The following is an 8069-nucleotide window of genomic DNA, read 5'->3' on the forward strand; positions in this document are numbered from 1 at the left end:
TAGTTTGGTTGAGTCCTCTGTGTAGCTTCTATCGGCTTTGTATCCGGTGTTTGGTGTGTCTTCTGGACCTGGCAGGGTCGAACTTGTGACGCCATGGGCGTGTCTTGTGTGCGTGGTACTTTAACTATGATGTACCGTTGCTAGAAGGGCTTTATTTATAACTAGATTTAGATGTGCGCCTTGGCGCACGAGCCCGTAAAACTTGTGTCGTTGTTCATTTTATATTAATGCAATAAAAAATTGCAGCTAATATTACAATATTGTAAGCAATTGACATAAAAATCTCCATAACTACTGAAGCTCATACTTATAGTTACTGGAAGCAACAAATTTTGTTCTTATATAAGCTAGAACATTTTTGGATCTCCCAAACGTGGGAATCAGTTATTTGTTTCTTGGTTATATTTTTTAAGTCAGACAATTTTATCTTTGGTGAGAAGGGACAGAACATAAGCATATCTGAAATATTTATTGCCTGTGAGAGATAAGTTAGCAAAGAAAGATTGCATTGGGCACCAGTATGCACATCTCGTGTCCTCGGGTACATTATGTTCCCTTTCAAGGCTGTCTTGGAGGGGTACCTTCTACCTCACCATCATTTCAGGTGCGGCTTGTCGTCAATGTTGAACAATAGGTCCGCCATGATCACATGCGGCTGCTAGTTGATCTTCATGCCTTCTTGTGTCCTTGCTTCATGTCGATCTCAGGATCTTTTCCTGTGTGATTGATTTCGTCCAGATCTGTCATGAGTAGGATTTAGTAATTCTTTCGGGCCCATGACTGAAGATAAATAATTGAAATGATGGAGCACACCAATCTAATTTAAAGCTACCTGAATAATTCCCAACAATATAAACCTAGAACACATGGCTGAATTCTTAGATTGTATCACAAAGGTTATTGCGCAGCTAGAAAAATCTTTACTGGCTTATTTTGGTTATGGAAGTCGAGATGAATAAATAAAAGGAGAAAAAATTGACCTGCTCTTTGTCTGATGTGAGGCACGGATGGAGGGCCTTGCCACACGAGCCCGTCAAGTGTGGGTTACCCTCCGGCGTAACTTGTTATGTATGCATGATACCATCTTATAAGGACGATAGAGTTTTTCATATCTATACTGATCTATATCTTGTTTTGGTTCTGTATCTGACTGATACATGGGCTGCATCTGTTCAGAAGGCCTTATTTTCTTAATGTTGAAAATTCAAGTCAATCATATGCTCTGGAATCATCAAAAGGTAGTTAATCAATTTAGCAAAGTACGCACACAAAATCTAATACTGACTTCAGGTCCTGGTATGTGGCAAGCTGTACTGGTAAAGGTTGTCACTGAAATCCTGTAAGTCTTGCATGGTACATTAAAAAAATGGAGCTTCCAGATAGTTTACATGTCCTCAGCAATGACAAAATTAAGTAATTTAGGAAATGGAAATTGGAACAACAATATGTGTTGAAGGATTAGAGCAAAAAGATAAATTGTACTCTTATTACATATGGTACTCAACAATTTACTTGCCTTTGGAAGTGTGATATGAACTGTGTCAAGAGAGGTGAGATGAGAAAAAACTATAGGTATAGAGAACAGCCAAATCAAAAGATATATGACTAAGTTTTTTTCATCACAAAAGCACTTCAACCAAAAATGTGAATAACCCATTTTAAAAACAAAAGTTTTCTTCCAGCATAACTTAGACAATAAAAGGTGATTGATGGAAAATAATAAAGGTCGGGAATAGATAAAGATTACTGATTGCACTCTTCTCCTTTCTTTAAGTGACCTGTGGATGAGACCTCGTCTGCCACCTTTTTATTTACTCTAAATTAAATTTAAGATATTATATTCATACATATGTGAGCTTTCGATGTCGCGAGAGTATTCTTGGGTTGTAATGCACTCTTTACTTTCTTGTAACTCCTATCTTAATTAATGGAATAGGGCAAGGCTTTTTTCCTCTTTAAAAAAACTCATAATAGAAATATAGCAAAGGTAAGTTCTTCCTATGTCTCCAATTGCATTCAAGTCCTAGCAGCCTGCCATCTTGTTAACCTTCGGTTGTTCTGAGCTAATCAAATTACCATAGAACTACGCAAGCTACTCTCATTTGATTCAATAGGTTCTTAGTTACTTGAAATTTTTAGAAATATAAGACCAACTTGTCCGCAAGAAGTCTAAGGCACTGCTATGCCACCCTAGCCTGCTGCCTCAATATTGACAGAGAAGGTTCAGGAGATACTTGAATCAACGAATGAGCAGATAAAGAGTAGGGAATGCAACCTAACAATCATAGATGAAGTAGGAAAAGATGTACCTCATGTTGCAATGTAGAAAACAGAGCACACTTTACATCAGGTTTTGATCATGATGGCATGCCAGCCTAACTTCATTGGCTGGGTCTGGGGCTAGCAACTGTGACCGGGAAAGAAACATCACAGACCTGATCTGTAAGACACCTGTGTTCAGATAGCATTGTACATTCAACAGGCATTGGACCAACATGTGCCAAATACTGACACTACAAAGTTTAGAATAATGGAGCATGCTGAACTCTAGAATTGGCTGAACAATTCCTAACATTGTGTAACCACAAATACATGGATGAATTTGTAATTCCGGATCTGGAGATAAACAAATGAAAGGAGAGAGAAAAATCAGCTAGGTATTTGGACGAATGCGAGCTGAAGTTAAATAGTATATATTGCGTGACAGAAAATAAATGTATAGTTAGTTAGCCAATCACACTAAGTAGACAATACATGCTGGATCAGTTAAAAAATAAATATTCTCGTACATTGCTCCATCAGGTACATGAAGAATAGTCAAGCTAGATTTTAATATACAAAACTATATGGCGTGATAATAGTGAAAAATCGATTCAAGCAGCTATGAGAGATCATATATAGAAGACTGTAGCGAACACCACCACAAATGATGCATACCTTATGAACTTCTGACCAAGCACCTCATATCCCACTAACGTTAGTCTCATCTTGTAGCTCAGCATCGCCAGAAAATGAACGGACCAGAGCACAAGAAACAAGGACATACCGAAGGACACATCCACGGCCTAACAACACCATGGAGATCTTCTGCACCAGGGAGTAGTCAACAACCAGCCAGCCACATCGTTGTTGTAGCCTTTAATCACCAAGCACGGCCACACTCCTCCTTCCTAACCAATCCACTTTCAATCACATGATGGTGGTCTACAAAGGGAAAACAGTTCAGAATTTCATTTAGATGCCAATAGTTCCATACTACTTTCATACCGCTGAATGAAAAAATACACAAGTTTCAGTACATCTATCATCTAATCCAGGCTATTAGTGAAAAATAATGAAAGAGTGATGACCAGGCGACAAAAGAGCCATTTCAATGATGAACCTATGAGATAAAAACTAAAAGGACCTTCAAGAATTCAGAATAAGAAACAATCATTAGATTAGAGGTTGTTCCAGTAGATGCTAGTGTGTTGGGGATCTTGCGGTAACATAAAGCCCTTGTATTTATGGGTTTCATCTACTATTGAAATCAGGGACGTGAGCCTCTCAGTTCAAAAAAGAAGATGAGAACTGGAAATTATGCCCATGGTTTAGCAGAAGCTTACTATATATCAAACGTGGCAAATGCAACAGAAACCAGAGCATCCTTGCACCTTACAGAATGTACTGGAAAACAGTAGAAAATGCCATTTATTTTCACTTTATTTTTCGCTAGCAAACCGTAGAAAGGCATAATCACTTCTTAAGGAATACATGGAACATAAATCACATCTTCTAAACAAGTCACGCTCATGATATAAAGTGTCCCAGTCACTAGGACAAATACATCAGAGTTCAAACCAAGCAGAGCTTGCCTTCTGAACAATCAAACAATGCAGTACCTTGCTCAAATTTCCAATGCTTTCCAATAGGTCCTTCGGGTCAATTTCATGGAACAGAGGGATATATGACCAGAGACTCCGCTGGCTAAAACAAATACTTTCCAGCGTCTTGAGCACCTCGCCAAACAAAATATTGTTTCCAAACGAGGTGAAATGAAGTATGTCGCTGCATGATACAACAAGGTTATCTGCTGCTTATGGTCAGGAAGTTACACAATTCGTAGTAATGCTTTGGCAAGATACTCTGTAATCAAACTATATCAATTCACATAATACAAGGGCATGAAGATTGAAGTATTCCCATAGCCCGTACCGTCTAAAAAGCACGGACACGGGGACAGAAAGATGGGGATACGGGATACGGCATTTTTCAAAAACAGCCATTTGGGGATACGGCGAGTATATATAAAATAAAAAATACATGCCATGTAATATAAAGTTATGACAGAAAATTAATGAGAAAGAGATCAGAAAAGAGAATACTGCCCCATTTGGACGTATCCCGCCGTAACCCGCCGTATCAGGACGGCAGTTCGTCAGTTTCTGCCGTATCCGTGCTTTTTAGCGTACCATACATAAAAAAATTACACCTGGAATGATCGGATGACCATTCCGTGTTCGTCATAGCCATGTCATTATCTGAAATAGAAGTATGAAGGTGTCAGCACCAGCAGAGTGGTTTATGAAAGCAGAACACAGAAAATGGCGAGGGCACGAAACTCGTTGCTGCGAAAAGTATAAGCACCAAGAAAAAAAAAGTGAAGAGATCTAAAATGCTGCATCAAACGTTAAACAATACAATATAACATGTAAACACTACACCATTTTTATAGAGCCTACAATTCATAATCAGGTATGCACGCTACTTCAGGTATATTGTGTGCATCGATCCTAATAGATTCTAGAAATTAATAGGAAACCAAAGGATGGGACATGCCCACTTCGCATCAATAGGGGATGAAAAGAATCGCACATCCAAGATCCACCCCAATAATTATACATGCTTCTTTTTCTAATAGATAAACAATGAAGGAACACATTGTTCCCCATCGTAGTATCCACCATGCTGTGATCTAAAAACTTGCATTGATTCAGAGAGAGAGAGAGAGAATGGAGACCTTATATGCATAATTTGCTCCCAGCAGAAAAGTCTACACAACATATCAAGTGCCCAATGCTCTATCCAACAGAAGCTGCAGAAGATATGCTTAAGTCATTTGCTGAATCTATACGTAAACCATGTTGAAAATATTTTAGACCATTTTAGGTCTAGGGATAACCCATATAAATATGTAGTCAACATAAGCTTGCTCGAGAATAAGACAACACAATTATCTAAGTGATAGGTATACTGATATCACATTTGAGCTATGAGACAGTGAGAGGTGCTTTAACAGAGAAGAGAGAATGTGTACGGTAAGAGGTGCCTGAAATATCAATAGAAGAGCTTAACCTTCTGTGCTCCCGGATTATGAGCAAACTGGCCACCCAACTGAATATAAAATGAAATCAGAGCTTAAAGCTTACCAAGAATGTGGAAGAGAATAATTAATCCAGCAGAAATCTGCACTATGTATGGGCACCCAACACGCATTGAATCCTCCAACCTGGTAGTTTCCCTAGTCAAGACAAATGTAATAATACATAAGTATTAAGATCACAGTACATAATTCAATACTGTAAAGCAACCAGTCTGTATGTACTTATACAAATACAGAAGGTCAAATCTGTTTATAATAAGCCGTGAGTAAATACAAACCCTCCATGCAAGAACAAAGGACAAAAATACAGATACTTCCTTGTAATCTGCATATTCAGGTAAAAAAAGTAGCAAATACAAAGAAGGGTTACCTCGAACACCTGGCTGTTAATGGGCGGCAAGGTCAGAGTCGGCAACCTGTGATGCCATGGTATAAATAACACTTATCCGCTTTATCATCATGCTTTATGATAGATCAATGGCTCTAAACTGAACCTGAAAAGAAGAAGTGCATATATAGGCCATCAGACAAACTATTTTAGTGATAATGTGATGTACTACAATTCCATGATAAAATGTATGTGTTGTGTAATATAAAAACACATGATAAAATGTAATATAAAAACACATGGGAACCAATTGATAGATGCTGAAGGTTGTTGATCTGTATACAACATGGAACATTGTCGTTGACCAATCTGTCACTTTGGCGGGAAAAACCGGATACCATATTAATTCAACCGATGTTATATAAAGCTATAAACAATTTTTTATATATTATAGAGCTATAAACAATTTTTTATAAGAAGAAAAATGTGTGCAACCGATGTTATATATTATAGAGCTATAAAACAATTTTTATAGAAAGCAATAATGTAAAGTGTCATATTAATTCAATTTTGTAATCTGAAGAAAATGCTGTACAAAAATAACCTCCATACATATGGCAGGTACACCTATGTCCGATGCTCATACATACATATACAATAACATTCCGAGAGAATCCAAGGAATCAATATAACAGCTTCCATGAATACCATGTGCATATTTAGGTGGGTGCCGAATTCTGCGGAAACAATAGGATCATGCAAGTAAGATAAATACCTAATTTGTCCAGTACACCAGAGCCACAAGCTAAAACTGGGGGAGTCTCTCTCTGCCCCTCACCCTGACCTCCTCAACCCCTTCCTCGGGAGCATGCCCTATGTCAAGGTAGCTGCTCTCAGTACCTACCAAATAATGTGGAGGAGAAACAAAATGAAATACCATAAATGAAGAAGGATAATACTATGAATTTTAACAGAATTAATGTAGCCAATTACCTCGGCAATGCAATGCATCAACAACAAAACATTTAAATTAGAGTATGTGTATTGAGCACCATGTGCAATCACTGATTTGTGGCAAGTTGTACAAGACAACAACCACCACCATTGTAAGGGTTAAGATTCTCACTCTGACGGTAAGAAACATAACCAGCTTGACCATCATATGTAAGAAAAGATGACAAAATAGCCCTAAAAAGGTAGATATTTTGTTCGTGCAACCTGTTTAGACATTTCCTCAAACAATTTATATGCAGCCTGCTTAGACATTTCCTCAAACAGTTCATATGCATAGATGCAAAAACACATCTGCACAAAACAAAGACCATAAATTATGGGAGTGGAAGAGAGAAGGGATGAGGCAAATCAAGAGGAAGAGAGGAGTGAGTACCTCAAATCAGCAAAGGCATGGACGTGGAGAGATGGTTTGGGCCAGAGGAAGCTGGACATGGCTGGCTGCCGCTCCATGTAGAGGGGCCATGGATGGACGTTGCAGACCATGAAGTCCTCTCCCCTGTCTTCTCATGGTGGGGAAGGCGTCAGGCTGTGCAGGAGACAGGGCTGGCCAAGAGGAGCAGGAAGCGGGTGTCCTTGCGCTGCGGGCGAGGTGGTGGAGCTGCGCCGTCCTCTGCCTCCAGAAACGCGGCTAGGGAGGTCGCCCGCGCTGCCGCTGTGGAGGTCGCCCGCGCTGCTCCTGTGGAGGTCGCCGGCGTGAGCTCGAGTCCGCCATCACCATCAAGGGCGGAGCTCCAGCAGCCCCTCCTGCTTGCGCCGGCGGTGCGCTACTCCTGCTGGCCGGCGGCCGGCGAGGGAGGCAGAGCAGCGCGGGGGCTGGGGGTTGGAGATGGGGAGTGGGAGAAGGAGAAGGGTGGGCAGCCAGGGAGGCGGAGCAGCGCCGCCAGACGCGCCATGAGAAGAACGGGAGGGGATTGGGGAGGAGCTGGGTGCGCGATTGGGTGAGGTAGGGTTTCGCGCGGAGAAGATATTTTGCCTCGACCGACGCGAGGCAAGCGCGACCCAGAAACGACCCACACTGACTGACGGGCGGACCCGACCGACCGTGGGACCTAAACGCAGCCATACGCGGGTAGATAAGGGCTATTGCATGGATTTCGCTAGCCAACCAGGAGGAGCTACACTGCCAGAAACGGACGGATGAGATCGAATGCTGGCCACGTACAGTAAAAATCGGATGGCTGAGAATGTAGGAGCGCTGTGAGACCCCCATGGGGGGGCAGCTATTATACCTTTAGAAGCCGGGCCATGAGGCCTTCTGTTTAAAAGAAAGGTACTGAAGCTATTGCAGCAGACAATGATGGGAACCATGAATGCAGAGGAGATAATCCAAGAAGAGAAATCTACTAATGAAAAACCATTTGGAAG

At 40.8% G+C, this 8069-nt stretch overlaps 1 long non-coding RNA gene across 8 annotated transcripts; it reads right to left on the reverse strand.

The window, feature by feature from the left end:
- Positions 1 to 270: 270 nt before the first annotated feature.
- On the reverse strand, positions 271 to 7650 carry LOC127335772 (uncharacterized). Of its 8 annotated transcripts, none has more exons than XR_007872997.2 (11): positions 7078 to 7650; positions 6684 to 6995; positions 6466 to 6590; positions 5733 to 5856; positions 5409 to 5500; positions 5000 to 5074; positions 3882 to 4520; positions 2938 to 3204; positions 2310 to 2451; positions 981 to 1222; positions 271 to 740 (listed from the first exon to the last, which is right to left on the reverse strand). It is a non-coding gene; the product is annotated as an uncharacterized lncRNA (long non-coding RNA). The 8 variants fall into 8 exon arrangements; XR_007872996.2 differs by lacking the exon at positions 981 to 1222 and adding an exon at positions 3606 to 3666; XR_007872995.2 differs by lacking the exon at positions 981 to 1222 and having other exon boundaries at positions 6684 to 6817; positions 6909 to 6995; positions 7078 to 7649.
- Between the last annotated feature and the right edge of the window lie 419 nt (positions 7651 to 8069).

The sequence above is a fragment of the Lolium perenne genome, chromosome 2 (genome assembly GCF_019359855.2).
Source record: "Lolium perenne isolate Kyuss_39 chromosome 2, Kyuss_2.0, whole genome shotgun sequence".
Lineage (NCBI taxonomy): Eukaryota > Viridiplantae > Streptophyta > Magnoliopsida > Poales > Poaceae > Lolium > Lolium perenne.